The sequence below is a fragment of the Stenella coeruleoalba genome (assembly GCF_951394435.1).
Source record: "Stenella coeruleoalba genome assembly, chromosome: 2".
Lineage (NCBI taxonomy): Eukaryota > Metazoa > Chordata > Mammalia > Artiodactyla > Delphinidae > Stenella > Stenella coeruleoalba.
In genome coordinates, this window is record NC_137147.1 from 3,746,810 (window position 1) to 3,767,983 (window position 21,174).

The following is a 21,174-nucleotide window of genomic DNA, read 5'->3' on the forward strand; positions in this document are numbered from 1 at the left end:
GACCAAAGACATCCCAGAATGAGAACATTGACAATTCATGCATCTGTCTGTATGTGCTGCATTCTGAGAGATAAGGAACATGAATCCCAACTCCTCAAAAATAGATTAGTACTGATACTTGTTTCATCACATCTGCAATAGTTAGTCCAGGACTGGCCATGTTTTTATTCACTTATTCCTATTTTTTAAACCTCCATGCATTAATTCACTTATACTAATATAATCATTATCCTTGACCCACAAAAGCGCAAAAACAGGATAACTGAATATTCGAAACAACTGTCTATAAGATCATTTCCAATACAGACATAGACTAGATTCTTCTTGTGGTGGACCTCAGATGTCCTGACACATATTATTCAACATCCTTGACTCAGACATCACCAGTTGTTAGCAAAGGTCCAAGCACGGAATCTTTTTTCTTCATTTATACTTTGCCTCTTGATTTTATTTATTAAGTTACGACTTACAAATAAAGAAATATACATGAATCAGAAAAAACCCAAAATAAGAACCTTGATATCCCTAATGTAGATCTATAAAATCATTTCCTAGACACTAGATCTGTTTCTTGAATTGACCTCAGTGTTTCATACATGGATACCTCAACATGTTTCCATGTCCATTATTGGACTATGGTTGCCCTGCTCTGATTATATTTCCTATTTCTTAATAATGCATTGACCACCATAAACCACCCAAACCAAGACAAGAACTTTGACTATTACTCACACTGGTCTCCATGTTCCTAAGACAACTGAGTTTGAGGCCACAGTAGAATGCTAGAATCAGTGCAGGAGTGACCATTCTGAGGAGTAGAAAAAAGAACAAAAAGTAAAGTTTGAGACCTTCCATGCATTGATTGTTTGCGTTCCACCTTTCATGGACTCAGTCATTTAATATTTATTAGTTTATGGTAATTCTTTCCGGTTGGACCTCAGAGTTCCAGACACGTATTCATCATGTACGACTCATACGCCACCAGTAGTCATCATCAATCCAGTATTGCCCCTCTTTTTCTTCGTTCATTTCTATGTGTTTATTGATCAAATCACTAATTCACTCATAACAATTTTAAATCACTATGATTCACAAAAACCCAAGAAGAGTTTTTACATACATAATCTGTACACAGAATAATTCTCACATCAATATATATTTCACTATATCCTCAGTTTTACAAACATTCAATAAACAATACAGTGCATCATATCAATCTCATATTTATTGCTAGTCTAGAGTTGACCATCTTTGATTATTTTTCACACTTTTTAATAATATTTTGAATACTCTTAAACAAACCAACCAAAGCAAGACAAGAACTTTGACTATTACTCACATGGTCTTCATGCTCCAAACACAGATGTAACCAGAAAGCTCCTGACAATGGAAGATGCTTAAATCAGCTCAAGTGCATTCATTCTGGAGAGTACAAAGCAGGACAAAGAAATCAAAAAAACTCAGACCTCATCTCCATTGATCCTTGATTTCTGCATTTCAGTTACTCATTGAGGTATTTATTAATTTTGCATAAATATACATTTTTCCTTAACAAAAAAGGACTAACCTTAAACTTGGAACTGATCCAGATCAAAAAACTGATTCTTACAAAACAGTGTCCAGATGATCCTAAACCAAAGAGGTAACATTCTTGAATCATTTATTTCTTAAGGAACAACGTTTCAATATTAACATGAAAACTTTTATGAGCAATATTTTTTGTGTCACTACATATGTTCATGTTGAAAAATGCTTCACCCTCCTCTTCTTTATCTATTTATTTATATTTGCTTAATGGTTCTATCATTGATTCATTAGTAATAGCAAATCTAAATCTATGAATCTAAATAAGAACACGATATTTGTATATTGCTGACATCTGTCTATAGGATCATCTCAAACAGAGGGAATAGACTAGATCTCAGGTTGACCCCAAGTTCCACACACATACTACTCATCATCCGTGACTCACATGCCCCAGACATCATTAATGGTCCACATTAGACCCTCGTTTTCTTCATTTGTTTTACATTGGTATCAATTAAATAATTCATTCATGGATTTTAACAAAAATCAAATTATTTAAGAAAACACATGAACAAGATCCTTAAATATTCCTGAAGTCTGTCTGCAGAATCTTTTCCCATATACACTATATTTTTTCATTAAGTGACTTCAACATTGATTAGTCAACACGATGATTCCTATGACATCTCTTATTATCTATTATGGATAATTTTTCATTATATTTAGTACTTTTTAATAATGCCAGGAATACTCAAACAAATTACTGAAACCAAAATAAGATCTCTGACTACTACTACTCATCTGTTCTCTTTCCTGACATAGAGGCAACATAATCTTGATCACGACAGAACCTAAGATCAGCTCAGTGCATCCATTCTGAAGAGTACCAAGCAGACATAATGATAAAAAAAAGTTGAGATATTCTCTTCTCTCCATTTATCCACAATTTCCATCCTCCATGTACATAGTCATTTAAGTGTTATTAATTCATGGTAATTTTTATTTTTCTTTCAATACAAGAAATATCAAACATGCAACTGACTCAGGGCAATAACTGGCTACTACTTATCCCTGTCAATATCATGCTTATTTAGTTCAAGACATAATATATTTGGTCCATTTTATTATCTATTCCAGTATATATTAATATTCATTTTGCTGACTAAATATTTTATTAGTTAACAATGCTTCACCCCTCTTCATCTTTATTCATTTACACATTTGTTAATTTATTCTGCCATTGATTCTTTTATAATTATATTTTTAAAATTCATGCGCACAAAGACCAAGGAAAAGATCACTGTATAATCCTGAAATCTATCTATAGTCGCTTAAAATATGATGAATAGACAGAGTCCCTTTGTGTTGATCCTCAGACTTCTGGACACGTAGAATTCATCGTATATGGCTCATACACTAGTCATCATCATTAGACCATGATTGGCCAACTTGCTCTTTATGTCACCAATATTTGTTTACTAATTCACTAATAAGGAAATACATGTAAATCACCAAAAAAAGACAAGAATAACATTCTTGAATATCTCATAAAATCCACCTATAGACTCATTCATTTCAATCATCTCTTTCAATTAACTGAACTCAATGTTCCACTTATGGATTAATCAATGTAATGCTTCATATTAATCTGATATTAAGCATCAGTATGGTTGGCTTTCTTTGATTATATTCAATACTTTTTAATAATACAGTGAATAGTTGTTTTTAAAAAAAACACTCAAACCAAGTCAAGAACTTTGACTATTATGCTGTTCTCCACACTCCTAATACAAAGATGCAACCATACAGCTTGTGACTTTGGAAGAACCTTTAAATAAGCTCGAGTGGGTCCATTCTGAGGAGCAAAATGAGGAGCAGATGATAAAAAAAATAAGACATTCTATCCATTGATCTATAGATTACACCATTCATTTATATAGTTGTTGAGGTATTTATTAAAATAGGTTAATATATTTCTTCTTAATAAATCAAATTGTCAAACTGGAAACTGACTCAACAATAACTGACTCTTACTTACAAGGTTCTGTTATCGTCCTTTTGTCAAAGACAAAACACACTTGGCAAAATACACACAGTACGTTTACTGTCCATTCCAAATTATAATATTATTTTTCCTCATACATTCCTGCCATTAGTTTAAAGCGTCAATTCAAACAGATAATGAACTAGATTTTTTTCAGGTTGGACCACGTTCCAGACACACATTCATCATATATGACTCATATGCCATCAGTGGTCATCACTGATCCAATATTGCCCCTCCTTTTTTTCATTAATTTCTATAGATTTGTTGGTTAAATCATTACCTCATTAATAATCATTTTTAAATGTTATGATTCACAAAAACTCAAGAATACTTTTTGTGTCCCGAATCTATATATGGAATTATTCTCACAACAGTATATCTCTCACTAATTATCCTCAGTTTTTCATATATACATTGATATGATAACTTTATCCCATATTTATCACTGAGATAGAGTTGCATTCTCTAAATCTATTTTGCACTTTTTTAAAAATTTATTTATTTATTTATTTATTTTTGGCTGTGTTGGGTCTTTGTTTCTGTGTGAGGGCTTTCTCTAGTTGTGGCAAGCGGGGGCCACTCTTCATCACGGTGCGCGGGCCTCTCACTATCGTGACCTCTCGTTGCAGAGCACAGGCTCCAGACGTGCAAGCTCAGTAGCTGTGGCTCACGGGCCTAGTTGCTCCGCGGCCTGTGGGATCTTCCCAGACCAGGGCTCGAACCCGTGACCCCTGCATTAGCAGGCAGATTTTCAACCACTGAGCCACCAAGGAAGCCCCTTATTTTGCACTTTTAAATGAATCGCTTAAAAAAACAACAACACTGAAACCGAGAGAGTAACCTCACTATTACTCACATTAATCTCTGTCTTCCTAGTATATACAGGCAACCGTAGAGCTCATGAGGGTGGAAGATGCTGAAAGCACCTCGAGGGCATCTGTACTGAGAAGTACAACACGGAGCAGACAATTAAAAAAATGAGACTTAATCACCTTTTCTGAATAGGTATCAATGTTTTCAATTTTATTAATATCTTTTGCCACGCAACATACATTCATAATTGGACAATGCTTCACCCTATTATTTTTTAGTGTATGTATTTGTATTTGTCTAATGATTCTATAGTAATTCCATAATGGTAACAAATCTAAGTTATGAAATGAATACAAGAATATGATCTTTGTATATGTCTCACATCTCTTTATAGAAACAATTTCAACAGAGGAACAGGTTAATTTTGTTCTGTGTTGGACCTCCGAGTTTCAGACACAAATTGTTTCATCGTCCATGACTCCTATGCCATCAGACATCACCACTGGTCCATGATTTGGTCTGTTTCTCTTCATTTGTATGTTTGTACTGATTAAATTATGAATTCATTGATAAGAATAAAAATAATACATGGTTCATAAAAACTCTAGGACAAGATTCCTAACACTGGTTTACAGAATCATTTTCCACACAGACTATACCTTTTTCATTAATAGACCTCAATCCTGCACATTATTGATTAATCAACATAATGTTTCATATCCTATTTATCATTAGGAATATTTTAATGAATTTAATACTTTTTAATAATATTGTAAATACCCTTAAACACATGACCCAATCCAAGACAACAGTGTGGACCATTACTCACCTTGGTCTCTTTCCACACAAGGAAGCAGCAGACGATCTTGATGACAACAGGAGCTGAAGTCATCTCCAGCATCTGTTCTGAAGAGGACGAAGCAGACAAGATGATAAAAGTGTTGAGACTTTCTCTCCACTGATTTAAAGTTTCCACAACTCATCTGCATAGTCATTTAGGCATTTATTAATTTATGGTAAGATTTATTTATTTTGCTCTTAAGAAATCAAATGTCAAAGTTGTAACTGAATCAGTAAATGACAATTATCACTATTATTCTCAAAGACATATACATTTGATCATTTTATTTTCCATCCCAATTTACATCATCAGATTTCTTCATAATACTTTTCGACAATGAACAGTGTTTCTGCTCTTCATATTTATTTACTTACCTATTTATTTACTTATCCTGCCATTGATTTCTTAATGATAATACTTTTAGGTATTTCTGTACACTAAGACTAAGAACATGATCCTCATATATGCCTGGCATCTCCCTACAGGATCACTTCAAAAGAGGGGAGAGGGCTTCCCTGGTGGCGCAGTGGTTGAGAGTCCGCCTGCCCAAGGAAGGGACACGGGTTCGTGCCCCGGTCCAGGAAGATCCCACATGCCGCGGAACGGCTGGGCCCGTGAGCCATGGCCGCTGAGCCTGCGCGTCCGGAGCCTGTGCTCCGCAACGGGAGAGGCCACAACAGTGAGAGGCCCGCGTACCGCAAAAAAAAAAAAAAAAAAAAGAGGGGAGAATGTTAGGTTTGTTTTGTGTTGGGCCTCAGAACTCCAGACCCGTAGTGTTCCTCATCAAAGACTCATACCACAAGTCATCATTGTTTATGCAGACTTGGTCCTCATTACCTTCATTCACGTCAACACTTTTTATTGATTAATTCATCAATTCACTAATAATAATAAAATAAATGCTTCACGGTCACAAAAACTTAAAACAAACAAGGTCCTTGGCTCTTTCATTTGTCTATAGAATTACTTCCCACAGAAACTGTCATTAATTGACCTCAAAGTTTCCTATATAGATTCATTAATATGAATCCTATATAAATTTATTAATGCTTCATATTAACCCTACTTTTACTGTTTAGCCATGGTCGACAATCATCAATTATATTTCACATTTTTTTTTAAAGATTTTTTGATGTGGACCATTTTAAAAGTCCTTATTGAATTTGTTACAATATTGTTTCTGTTTTATGTTTTGGTTTTTTGGCCCCGCAGCATGTGGGATCTCAGCTCCCTGACCAGGGATCGAACCCACACCCCCTGCAATAGAAGGCGAAGTCTTAACCACTAGACCACCAAGGAAGTCCCTCACAGGTTTTAAGAATGCAGTGAAAATCTTATAAAAAACAAAACCACAAAACCAAGAAAATAATTCTATTACTCACTTTGCTCTCCAAGCTCTTAACACAGACGCAACCACAGGATTCGTGACGTCGGTGGAACACTTAAGTCAGCCCATTGCAACGATTCTAAGGAGCACAAGACAAAGTAGAAGATAAAAAAAGAGGTTAAGATATTTTCATTAGTCCTTGAATTCCACATTTCATTTAGTCAGTCATTTAGGTAGGTAGTGAATTGGGATAGTTTGTATTTTATTTTCTCCTAAGTAAATGAACAATATCGATCTTGACAATGACAGAGAACATGAAAATTTGACTTATCAATAACTATATCATCCTTAGTCAAAGAATAACCCCCTTGTACCATATGTTTCCTAACATATATTTGTTTTTAATATATGTTGATAGTATTTCTTGCCTAACCACATATTTCTATAATTGGAGAAAGTTCCACCACCTTCATCTTTATTTATCTATTTATTATTTGATTGATCCCATTATAAAAAGAAAATGAAGGAACATAAAACAAGATCCTTGTATACTCCTGACATGTGTCTATAGGATCACCTGAAATAGGGGCAATGGGCCAGAATCCATTTGCATTGGACCTCAGAGTTCCAGACACGTATTCATCATACACAACTCATAACGCACCGAACAGTCATCATGGATCCAATGTTGTACCTATTTTCTTCATTCATTTCTACAGTGTTTATTGACTAATTCATTAATTCACTAATAATAATTTTAAAACCCAATTATTCGCAAAAAGCCAGAAAAGCCCTGAAATCCCTATTCTGTATATATAATAGAATTATTTACACATCAGTATATCTCTTTGTTTATATCCTTTGTTTTTATGTTACATATTAATTCAGTATTTATCACTGGGCTACAGTTGGCCATTCTTATTATATATGGTACTATTCAATAACACACTAAATACCCTAAAAGGAATCACTGAAATCCATACAAGACTTTGACTGTTACTCACATTGGTGTCTGTTCTCCTAACACAGAGATGCAATCACAGAGGTCACCATCACGGTACACTGCTTAAATCAGCTCAAGTGTTTCCATTCTGCAAAGTACAAAGAAGTCGATGATAAAAAAAGATTTAAGTATAATCCCCATTGATCCTTGATATCCACATTTCATTTACTCATGCATTTAGGTATTTATAAATTATTCACAAGGGAGATTTTGTTTGTTTGTTTGTTTTGTTTTTGTTTTTTAAATTTACGGCTTTATTGAGCTAAGATGGACAAATAAAAATTGTTCATGTCTAAATTGTACAAAAAGATGTTTAAAGCTATTCAACATTATTTAACACACATACAGATTGTGAAATGATCACTAAAATCAAGTTAATGAACACACCCATCACCTCACATAGTTGACTTTGTGTGTGATGAGAGCACTTAAGACTTACTCTATTTGCAAATTCCAAGAACAAAATAGAGTATTATTAACCATAGCCACGAAGGTGTGCATTACATCCCTAGATATTATTCATTGTGTAAGGGAAATGTGTACCCTTTGACTAACATCTCCCATTTCTCCCACCTCCCGGTGGCCCCTGGCTACTCAGCATTTTTTTTTTTTTACATCTTTATTGCTTTACAATGCTTTACAATGGTGTGTTAGTTTCTGATTTATAACAAAGTGAATCAGTTATACATATACATATGTTCACGTATCTCTTCCCTCTTGCATCTCCCTCCCTATCCCAACCCTCTAGGTGGTCACAAAGCACCGAGCTGATCTCCCTGTGCTATGCGGCTGCTTCCCACTAGCTATCTATTTTATCTTTGGTAGTGTATATATGTCCATACCACTCTCTCACTTCGTCCCAGCTTACCCTTCCCCCTCCCCATGTCCTCAAGTCCATTCTCTAGTAGGTCTGAGTCGTTATCCTGTCCTGCCCCTAGGTTCTTCAGAACCTTTTTTTTTTTTTTTTAGATTCCATACATGTGTGTTAGCATACGGTATTTGTTTTCCTGTTTCTGACTTACTTCACTCTGCATGACAGACTCTAGGTCCATCCATCTCACTACAAATAATTCAATTTTGTTTCTGTTTATGGCTGAGTAATATTCCATTGTATATATGTGCCACATCTTCTTTATCCATTCATCTGTCGATGGACACTTAGGTTGCTTCCATGCCCTGGCTATTGTAAATAGGGCTACAATGAACATTGTGGTACATGACTCTTTTTGAATTATGGTTTTCTCAGGGTATATGCCCAGTAGTGGGATTGCTGGGTCATATGGTAGTTCTATTTGTAGTTTTTTAAGGAACCTCCATACTGTGCTCCATAGTGGCTGTACCAATTCACATTCCCACCAGCAGTGCAAGAGGGTTCTCTTTTCTCCACACCCTCTCCAGCATTTATTGTTTCTAGATTTTTTGATGACGGCCATTCTGACTGGTGTGAGATGATATCTCACTGTAGTTTTGATTTGCATTACTCTAATGATTAATGATGTTGAGCATTCTTTCATGTGTTTGTTGGCAGTCTATATATCTTCTTTGGAGAAATGTCTATTTAGGTATTCTGCCCATTTTTGGATTGGGTTGTTGTTTTTTTGTTATTGAGCCCCATGAGCTGCTTGTAAATTTTGGAGATTAATCCTTTGTCAGTTGCTTCATTTGCAAATATTTTCTCCCATTCTGAGGGTTATCTTTTGGTCTTGTTTATGGTTTCCTTTGCTGTGCAAAAGCTTTTAAGTTTCATTAGGTCCCATTTGTTTATTTTTGTTTTTATTTCCATTTCTCTAGGAGGTGGGTCAAAAAGGATCTTGCTGTGATTTATGTCATAGAGTGTTCTACATTTTCTTCTAAGAGTTTGATAGATTCTGGCCTTACATTTAGGTCTTTAATCCATTTTGAGCTTATTTTTGTGTACAGTGTTAGGGAGTGTTCTAATCTCATACTTTTACATGTACCTGTCCAGTTTTCCCAGCACCACTTATTGAAGAGGCTGTCCTTTCTCCACTGTACATTCCTGCCTCCTTTATCAAAGATAAGGTGACCATATGTGCGTGGGTTTATCTCTGGGCTTTCTCTCCTGTTCCATTGATCTATATTTCTGTTTTTGTGCCAGTACCATACTGTCTTGATTACTGTAGCATTGTAGTATAGTCTGAAGTCAGGGAGCCTGATTCCTCCAACTCCGTTTTTCGTTCTCAAGATTGCTTTGGCTATTCGGGGTCTTTTGTGTTTCCATACAAATTGTGAAATTTTTTGTTTTAGTTCTGTGAAAAATGCCAGTGGTAGTTTGATAGGGATTGCATTGAATCTGTAGATTGCTTTGGGTAGTAGAGTTATTTTCACAATGTTGATTCTTCCATTCCAAGAACATGGTATATCTCTCCATCTATTTGTATCATCTTTAATTTCTTTCATCAGTGTCTTATAATTTTCTGCATACAGGTCTTTTGTCTCCTTAGGTAGGTTTATTCCTAGATATTTTATTCTTTTTGTTGCAATGGTAAATGGGAATGTTTTTTTGATTTCACTTTCAGATTTTTCATCATTAGTGTATAGGAATGCCAGAGATTTCTGTGCATTAATTTTGTATCCTGCTAGTTTACCAAATTCATTCATTAGCTCTAGTAGTTTTCTGGTAGCATCTTTAGGATTCTCTATGTATAGTATCATGTCATCTGCAAACAGTGACAGCTTTACTTCTTCTTTTCCGATTTGGATTCCTTTTATTTCCTTTTCTTCTCTGATTGCTGTGGCTAAAACTTCCAAAACTATGTTGAATAAGAGTGGTGAGAGTGGGCAACCTTATCTTGTTCCTGATCTTAGTGGAAATGCTTCAGTTTTTCACCATTGAGGACGATGTTGGTTGTGGGTTTGTCATATATGGTCTTTATTATGTTGAGGAAAGTTCCCTCTATGCCTACTTTCTGGAGGGTTTTTATCATAAATGGGTGTTGAATTTTGTCAAAAGCTTTCTCTGCATCTATTGAGATGACCATATGGTTTTTCTCCTTCAATTTGTTAATATGGTGTATCACATTGATTGATTTGCGTATATTGAAGAATCCTTGCATTCCTGGGTTAAACCCCACTTGATCATGGTGTATGATCCATTTAATGTGCTGTTGGATTCTGTTTGCTAGTATTTTGTTGAGGATTTTTGCATCAGTGTTCATCAGTGATATTGGCCTGTAGTTTTCTTTCTTTGTGACATCTTTGTCTGGTTTTGGTATCAAGGTGATGGTGGCCTCGTAGCATGATTTTGGGAGTGTTCCTCCCTCTGCTGTATTTTGTAAGAGTTTGAGAAGGATAGGTGTCAGCTCTTCTCTGAATGTTTGAAAGAATTAGCCTGTGAAGCCATCTGGTTCTGGGCTTTTTTTTGTTGGAAGATTTCTAATCACAGTTTCAATTTCAGTGCTTGTGATTGGTCTGTTCATATTTTCTATTTTTTCCTGATTCAGTCTTGGCAGATTGTGCATTTCTAAGAATTTGTTCATTTCTTCCAGGTTGTCCATTTTATTGGCATAGAGTTGCTTGTAGTAATCTCTCATGATCTTTTGTATTTCTGCAGTGTCAGTTGTTACTTCTCCTTTTTCATTTCTAATTCTATTGATTTGAGTCTTCTCCCTTTTTTTCTTGATGAGTCTGGCTAATGGTTTATCAATTTTGTTTATCTTCTCAAAGAACCAGCTCTTAGTTTTACTGATCTTTGCTATCATTTCCTTCATTTCTTTTTCATTTATTTCTGATCTGATCTTTATGATTTCTTTCCTTCTGCTAACTTTGGGGTTTTTTTGTTCTTCTTCCTCTAATTGCTTTAGGTGCAAGGTTAGGTTGTTTATTCGAGATGTTTCCTGTTTCTTAAGGTAGGATTGTATTGCTATAAACTTCCCTCTTAGAACTGCTTTTGCTGCATCCCATAGGTTTTGGGTCATCGTGTCTCCATTGTCATTTGTTTCTAGGTATTTTTTGATTTCCTCTTTGATTTCTTCAGTGATTGCTTTGTTATTAAGTAGTGTATTGTTTAGCCTCCATGTGTTTGTATTTTTTAGAGATCTTTTCCTGTAATTGATATCCAGTCTCATAGCATTGTGGTCAGAAAAGATACTTGATACAATTTCAATTTTCTTAAATTTACCAAGGCTTGATTTGTGACCCAACATATGATCTGTCCTGGAGAATGTTCCATGAGCACTTGAGAACAATGTGTATTCTGTTGTTTTTGGATGGAATGTCCTATAAATACCACTGAAGTCCATCTTATTTAATGTATCATTTAAAGCTTGTGTTTCCTTATTTATTTTCATTTTGGATGATCTGTCCGTTGGTGAAAGTGGGGTGTTAAAGTCCCCTACTATGAATGTGTTACTGTTGATTTCCCCTTTTATGGCTGTTAGTATTTGCCTTATGTATTGAGGTGCTCCTATGTTGGGTGCATAAATATTTACAGTTGTTATATCTTCTTCTTGGATTGATCCCTTCATCATTGTGTTGTGTCCTTTTTTGTCTCTTGTAATAGTCTTTATTTTAAAGTCTGTTTTGTCTGATATGAGAATTGCTACTCCAGCTTTCTTTTGTTTCCCATTTGCATGGAATACACAGTAGAGATATTTTTATCTTAACAAAATGAATAACAGCAAACTTGAGACAAACCCACAACAATATAATTGACTCTTAATTATCTGTATTGATATGATCCTTAGTCAAAGCGATGCTCTTGATACATTTATTCCTGAGTTTCAGTGTTTTCAATTTTATTAATAGTATTTCTTGTCTCGCCACATGTTTATACTTAGACAAAGTTCACCCTTTTTTCTTTACCTGTTATTTATATTTATTTAATGGTTTTATAATTAAACCATTAATAATAATAAATCTAAATCTATGAACCAAATACGTATACTGGGTATATCTTAACATGAAATATAAGAAATACACTAGGTATTTTGTTGGACCTCAGTATCTAGACATATATTACTCATTATCCAGACTCATCTGCTACCATTCATCATCACTGGCGCATGAAAGCCCTCTTTCTTTTCATTCGCATAAACATCTGTTTATCGATAAATTCATTGCTAAATACACAGAAATAAAAAATAAACTAAAATATTGTCAATATCTATCTCTAAAATCTTTTCCAGAGACTAACTCTGTTTCAAAAACTGACCTCAAGGATACATTTATAGATTAATCAACATAACATTTCATGTCACTCTGATACTAACATGGCATTTTTCCTTCTTTGATTATATTTCATATTTTGAATAATACATGAATAACCTTAAACAAACCACTGAAATTAAAACATTGACTATTACTCACATGGTCTTCATACTCCTACAGCACAGATGAAACCAGAGAGCTCGTGACCACGCAAGATGCTTCAATCAGCTCCAGTGCGTCCACTCTGAGGAATATAAAGCAGAGGAGATGATAATAAAATGAGATGCTCTTCCTGACATCTGTCTATAGGATGCCTTCTCAAGTTGAGAATGGACTAGCTTAATTCAATACTGGACCTCAGAGTTTTAGACATGTATTCATCGTATATGACTCATATTGATGATGACCAGAAATCATCATCGATCCAATATTGGTCCTATTTTTCTACATACATTTCTATATCTTTATTGATTAAATCAAAAATCTACTAATAATTTCAGCAGTACAATTCAAAAAATAAAACAAGAAGAGCCTTGGTGTACAAAGAAGTATTGTTACTGTAACATATCTTCCTCGATAATACATTGTTTTCCATATATACATTAATCAATATAATGGTTCATATATTCATACTCAGCACTGAGATGTAGCTGCCTTCTTTACTTATATTCCACATTTCTTAAAAATACCGTAAATTACTTTAATAAAAAAACAGAGAACATCAACTGTTACTCAGAGCTCCTGTCCATGGAAGATGCTACATCATCTCTACTGCCTTCATTCTGAGGAGTACACAACACAGAAGATGATAAAAATATTGAGACCTAATAACCACTGATCCTTGTTTTCTGCATTTCGTTTACTCAGTATTTAGGTATTTATTACTTTTTCTTTCTCTCTATACTTTTTATCTTGTTAAAAGAGAAAGCTTAATCTATAGTCTTAGGTAGAACAATTAAACTGTCTTTACTGATGCATTTCTATCTAAGCTTGGTCAAAGAGATGACCTTCAGCCATTTATTTAATGGGCATCAGTGTTTTCAATGTTTACTAACAGTGTCTTTTGCTAAACCAAATACGTTCATATTTGGACAGTGCTTCACCCTATTTTTCCTTATGTTTATTTGTATTTGTTTAATGGTTCTATCAGAGATCCATTAATAATAACAAATCTAAGTCTGTGAAATCCATACAAATATATGATCTATTTATATTCCTGTCATCTCTCTATAGAGACAATTTCACCAGAAGGAAGAGACTACTTATGGTCTGGGCTGGACCTCAGAGTTTCAGACATGTTTTCATCGTTCAGGACTCTTCCCGTCACGATCATTCATCATTGGTCCATCACTGAGTCTCTTTTCTTCCATCATTTCTATATTTGTATTGATTAAATCATTAATTAATTGGTAATAATAAAAATAATATATGGTTCACTAAATATTCCAAGAATAAGACTCTTCAATACCCCTAACCTCAGTTTACAGAATCATTTCCCACTAAGGGCCCATCTCTTCCAATTTTCAACCTCAATCCTATCCATTATCAATTATTCAAAAGAATATTTCTTATATTTATCATTGAACTATGAGTAAGTTTTTGATTAATGTAATACGTTTTAATAACACCATGAGTACCCTCAAACGCACCACCAGTCCAAGACAACAACCTTGCCCATTGCTCACCTTAGTTTCCTTCCTGACACAGGGGCGGTGTGACAAGTGAGCACGGCAGAAGCTGAAATAGCAGGAACATCATCCTGAAGAATAACAAGCAGACAAGGTGATAAAAAATACTGAGATACGCTTTCCATTGATCCAAATATCACACTATTCATTTGCACAGTAATTGAGGCATTGACTAAATTATGGTAATATTTGTTTCTTTTTCCCTTAATAAATCAAATGTCAAAGTTGTAACTGACTCAGTCAGTAACCAATACCTGTCACTTTCTATATCATCCAAAGAGGTAACACCCTTATACCACATCTTTCTCAATGGTTATCAGTCTTTTCAATATTTATTAATGTATTACTATATGATAGTAACTTTTGCCTAACCACATATTTTTATAATTGAAAAAGGCTTCACTTTCATCACTTTTTTATTCTACACATTTGTATATTGACTATTTCATTGATTCAATTATAAAAATAGAAAAAACGCACGGTAATAATAACTGAAACAAAGATCTTTGTATATTCCTAACCACTGCCTATAAGGTCACTTCAAACAGGACAATGGGCTAGATTCCATTTGCATCAGACCTCAGAGCTCCAGACACATATTCATCGTACACAACCCATATGCCACGGATAGTCATCATCAGACCAATACTGTCCATCTTTTTCAACATATATTTCTATTTCTTTATTGTGTAAATCACAAATTCACTAATAATTTTAATCAGTACAATTTTAAAAAAACAAAGAGAGCCTTGATGTATAAAGAATTATTCTTACTTTAACACATTAATACAAGAATATGATCTGTTTATATTCCTGAAACCTCTCAACAGAAAAAGTTTCATCAGAGGAAATATACTACTTATGTCTGCATTGGACCTCAGAGTTCCAGACATGTTTTCATCGTTTAGGACTCTTCCCGAAACGATCATCATCATTGGTCCATGATTGAGTCTCTTTTCTTTGCTCAATTCTGTTCATTGACTAATTCAGTAATGCACTCATAATAACTAAAAAAACCCTATTATTCACAAAATCTTAGAAGAGTCATGATATCCCTATTTTGTACATAGATCATTCTCACATCAACGTATCCCTTTTTTTAAATTAGATGCTGTTTTTCATTGATGCAGTAATCAATTAATGTGTCATAAAATTCAATAGTTATCACTGAGCTACACTTGGCCTTCTGTTATTCTATATGGAACATTCAAACAATACAATGAATACACACACAAACAAAAACAAACAAACAGAAATCAACAAAACTGTGACAAGAAATTTGACTATTACTCACATTGGTCTCTGTGCTTCTAACCCAGAAATGCAATCATAAGGTGCATCACCACAGAATAATGCTTCATCAGCGTGAATGTGTCCATTTTGAACAATATGAAGTACAGTCAATGAGAAAAATAAAGGAAAGGAAATTTATTGTCATTGACTCTTGCATTCTATGTCTCGTTTACCCAGACCTTTAGGAATGTATAGCTTTTTCTAATGTAGACATTGTTTTCTCCTGAAAGAAAGAAAAACCTAATACTTGACACTGACTCAGAAAAACAAAATCGACTTCCAATACTTCAAGTCTATCTGAATCTTAGCCACAGAGGTAACATCTTTCATCCACTGATTTCATAATGGGCACCAGTGTTGGGAATTTCTCTTAATATTTCTTTCCTCACCATTTATGTTCACAATTAGACAATAATATATCTGTTCTTCTTCATCTATTATCTATATCTTTAAAGGTACTCTCACTGATGTATTAATAATTTTAAAACTCAACCTTAGAACTTGAACTTTAAACATTCATAACGTCTGTCCATAGGATGAAATAAACAAAGAACTAGAGTATGGAATGTCTTGGGCCTCAAGGTTCCAGACCTTTTTCATTTGTCATCCATGACTCACCTGCTAATCATCACTGGTTCATTTGAGACCTAGTTTTAGTTCATTCATTTATATATTTGTATCAATTAAATCCTTATTCATTGATAATAATAAAATAAATACATGATTAACAAAGAACAAGACACTCGAATACCCCTGACTTGCCTCTAATTAATACCAAAATAGATTATACCTTTCATTAATAAATATCAATGTTATATATTATCAATAAATCAACATAAGGTTTCATATCATATTTATCATTGGGCCATAGTTAACCTTTTGATGATATCTATCACGTTTGAGAATACAATGAAAACACTTGAACCAATTCCCCAAACCAAGACAGGACCCCACCCGGGTCTCTGTCCCACAGCAACCTGAAAAGGAGGACCTTGATCAAAATGCAGGCTGAAATCACCTTGAGCTTCTATTCTGAAAAGTACCAGAGAAGGTGATGACCGAGATTGAGACTTTCACACCATGGATTGGCAGATTTGTTGATTGATGCTTTCATTGAATCAATTAGCATAACCAATGAAAACGCATGAAGAGAAAGACCACATTTCTTGTGTATTGGACCTCAGAGTTCCAGACACGTAATTATTCGTCATCGATGACTCATACGCTGGCATTTACCGTCATCGATACAGAAAAGATGACCTTCTCTTCATTCTATATGGTTCACTGATTCATACGTTAATTCACTAATGCCAATTTTGGCACTCTTGGGTTTGCAAAATTCAGCGAGGCCTCGATATCACTCACCTGTCTCTAGAACCATTCTCACGTCATCATATCTCTCTCATATTTATTATCGGGTTTTTGCTTCACAACAGTTCCTTGTTTATCAGTGGGATAAAGATGCCCTCCTTTAATTTTCTTTCACTCATTTTGTTAGCACAGTCATTACTTTTAGAGAATCCACCCACCCCCAGACTAGGAACTAGATGATGCTCACATGGGTGTTCTGGCTCTTACAACCAAGATGCCATCCTAGGCTGGCACTCGAGGAAGAATCCTCATTTCTGGTCCAGTGTGTCCACTCTGAAGAGTATAAAACAAAGCAGAAGATAAAAATGGTGGAGACAATCCACTCATCCCTGCTTCCACATTCACATTGTTATGTAAGCTATCCCTAATGTAGCAGATATGTGAAATCTTATGAAAACGAACCATTTTGATCTTGACACTGCGCTACATGATGAAGATTGTCCATCACTTCTCTTGGCACCTCCATCCTTACCCTAAGTGGTAACAGGCAGGTACCATTCATTTTTAATTGAAATTCAGGGTGTCCGTGGTACATTAATAATATTTCTTGGCTCAGCACGTATTTCAGTAATTGGAAATTGTTTTACTCCATTCATCTTTATTTTTAATTATATATTTATTTACAGATTCTAGCATTTTCCAATTACAATAAAAGAATGACTATCCATGAACACAAAGACCACAAATAAGCCCCTCCTTTATTCTTGACATCTGTTTATAGGATGCCTTCTCGAGTTGAGCATGGACTCAATTAATTTAATATTGGACCTCAGAGTTCCTCAGTGCTCCAGAGTTCCAGAATATACTGGTATATTCACCATATACCACTCATAATGATGACCGGAAATAATCACTGATCCAATATTGTTCCTATTTTCCTACATATATTTCTATTTTTTATTGATTAAATAAAAAATTCACCAATAATTTTGGCAGTACAACTCAAAAAAAAGAAACAAGAAAAGGCTTGATGTATATAGAATAATTTGTACTTAAATATATCTCTCTTTAATACATTGTTTTCCATATGTGCATTAATCAATATAATAGTTTGTATAACAATACTCAACAATGAGATGTAGCTGCCTTCTTTACTTATATTCCACACTTCTTAATAATACAGTAAATTACTTTAATAAAAAAACAGAGAATTTCAACTGTTACTCACATAAATCTCCATGCTCCTATTATACAGAGGCAACAGAGCTCCTGTCCATGGAAGATGCTAAATCATCTCTACTGCCTTCATTCTGAGGAGTACAGAACACGGAAGATGATAAAAATATTGAGACCTAATCGCCACTGATCCTTGTTTTCTGCATTTTATTTACTCAGTAGTTAGGTATTATTAGTTTTTCTTTCTCTCTTATCCCGTTAAAAGAAAAAACACTCAATCTTTAGTCTGAGGCAGAACAATTAAACTGTCTTTACTGATGCATTTCTATCTAACTTTGGTCCAAGAGGTGACCTTCACCCATTTATTTAATGGGCAGCAGTGTTTTCAATGTTTGTTAACAGTATCTTTTGCCAAACAAAACACATTCACATTTGGACAATGCTTCACCTTATTTTTCCTTACGTTTATTTATATTTGCTTAAAGGTTCTAACACAGATCCGTTAATAATAACAAATCTAAGTCTGTGAAATCCATACAAAGATATGATCTATTTATATTCCTGTCATCTCTCTATAGAGACAGTTTCACCAGAAGGAAGAGACTACCAGGGTCTGGGTTGGACCTCAGAGTTTCAGACATGTTTTCATCGTTCAGGACTCTTCCCGTCACGTTCATCATCATTGGTCCATCACTGAGTCTCTTTTCTTCCATCATTTCTATATTTGTATTGATTAAATCATTAATTAATTGGTAATAATAAAAATAATATATGGTTCACTAAATATTCCAAGAATAAGACTCTTCAATACCCCTAACCTCAGTTTACAGAATCATTTCCCACTAAGGGCCCATCTCTTCCAATTTTCAACCTCAATCCTATCCATTATCAATTATTCAAAAGAATATTTCTTATATTTATCATTGAACTATGAGTAAGTTTTTGATTAATGTAATACGTTTTAATAACACCATGAGTACCCTCAAACGCACCACCAGTCCAAGACAACAACCTTGCCCATTGCTCACCTTAGTTTCCTTCCTGACACAGGGGTGGTGTGACAAGTGAGCACGGCAGAAGCTGAAATAGCAGGAACATTCATCCTGAAGAATAACAAGCAGACAAGGTGATAAAAATACTGAGATATACGCTCTCCATTGATCCAAATATCACACTATTCATTTGCACAGTAATTGAGGCATTGACTAAATTATGGTAATATTTGTTTCTTTTTCCCTTAATAAATCAAATGTCAAAGTTGTAACTGACTCAGTCAGTAACCAATACCTGTCATTTTCTATATCGCCCCTAGCCAAAGAGGTGATATACCACTTCTTTCCCAATGGTTATAAGTCTTTTCAATAAATTTTTTAAAAAAGAATTATGGGGGTGTTTTTTGGATGTGGACCATTTTTAAAGTCTTTACTGAATTTGTTCCAATATTGCTTCTGTTTTATGTTTTGTTTTTTTGGCCACGAGGCATGTGGGATCTTAGCTCCCCGACCAGGGATCGAAACCGCACCCACTGCATTGGAAAACGAATTCTTAACCACTGGACCGCCAGGGAAGCCCCTCAAAAAATATTAATGTATTAATATATGATAGTAATTTTTGCCTAACCACATATTTTTATAATTGGAAAAGGCTTCACATTCATCATTTTTTAAATTTTACACATCTGTATATTCACTATTTCATTGATTCAGTTACAAAAATAGAAAAAAATGCCTGGTCATAATAACCAAAACAAACATCTTTGTGTATTCCTAATCACTGCCTATAAGGTCACTGCAAACAGGAAAATGGACTAGAATTCATTTGCATCGGACTTCAGAGCTCCAGACACGTATTCATCGTACACGACTCATACGCCACCGGTAGTCATCATCGATCCAATATTGTCCCTTTTTTTCTAAATATATTTCTATTTCTTTATTGTGTAAATCACAAATTCACAAATTTTTTTCTAAATATATTTCTATTTCTTTATTGTGCAAATCACAAATTCAGTACAATTAGAAAAACAAGAAGAGCTTTGATGTATATAGAATATTCTTACTTTAATACATCTCTCATTAACACTCTCAGTTTTCCGTATATTCATTAATCAATATAATGATTCTTATACCAACACTCAACACTGAGATGCAGCCGCCTTCTTTACTTATAGTCCACATTTCTTAATCATACATTGAATTACTTTAATAAAAAAACAAACTGAGAAAAGAACTTCGACTATTACTCACATTAATCTCCATCCTCCTACTATTCAGAGGCAAGCACAGAGCTCATGCCCATGAAAGACGCTAAATCATCTCTATTGCCTTCATTCTGAGGAGTACAGAACACAGGAGATGATAAAAATATTCAGACCTAATTGCCATTGATCCTTATTTTCCAAATTTCATTTACTCAGTATTTAGGTAGTTATTATTTTTTCTTTCAATACTTTCTATTTTGTTAAAAGAGAAAGCTCAGTCTTTAGTCTGAGGCAGAACAAGTAAACTGACTCTTACATATGCATTTCTATCCAAACTGGGTCAAATAGGTGACCCTCAGCCATTTATTTAATGGGCATCAGTGTTTTCAATGTTTGTTAACAGTAACTTTTGTCACAAAGTTCCAATTTGGACAATGTTTCACCCTACTCTTCCTTATATGTTTATTTATACTTGCTTAATGGTTCCATCACAGATCCATTAATAACAACAAATCTAAGTCTATGAAATCAATATAAGAATATGATTTCTTTATATTCCTGACATCTCTCTATAGAAATAATTTCAAACAGGGAATAGACTACTTATGATCTGGGTTGGACCTCAGTTTCAATCATGTTTTCATCATTCAGGACTCTTCCCATCACAATCATCATCATTGGCCCACGATTGAGTCTCTTTTTTTGTTCATTTCTATTTGTTTATTGACTAATTCAGTAAGTCACTCATAATAATTTAAAAACCCTATTATTCACAAATCCAA

General features: G+C 34.4%; 1 long non-coding RNA gene across 1 annotated transcript; it reads right to left on the minus strand.

The window, feature by feature from the left end:
• Window positions 1-458: 458 nt before the first annotated feature.
• Window positions 459-20,659, minus strand: LOC307182965. The gene is made up of 13 exons (XR_013827311.1): window positions 20,439-20,659; window positions 19,221-19,295; window positions 18,245-18,326; window positions 17,264-17,349; window positions 14,410-14,461; window positions 12,884-12,968; window positions 7,560-7,646; window positions 6,611-6,694; window positions 5,217-5,293; window positions 4,431-4,511; window positions 1,568-1,629; window positions 1,340-1,422; window positions 459-782 (listed from the first exon to the last, which is right to left on the minus strand). It is a non-coding gene; the product is annotated as an uncharacterized lncRNA (long non-coding RNA).
• Window positions 20,660-21,174: the final 515 nt, after the last annotated feature.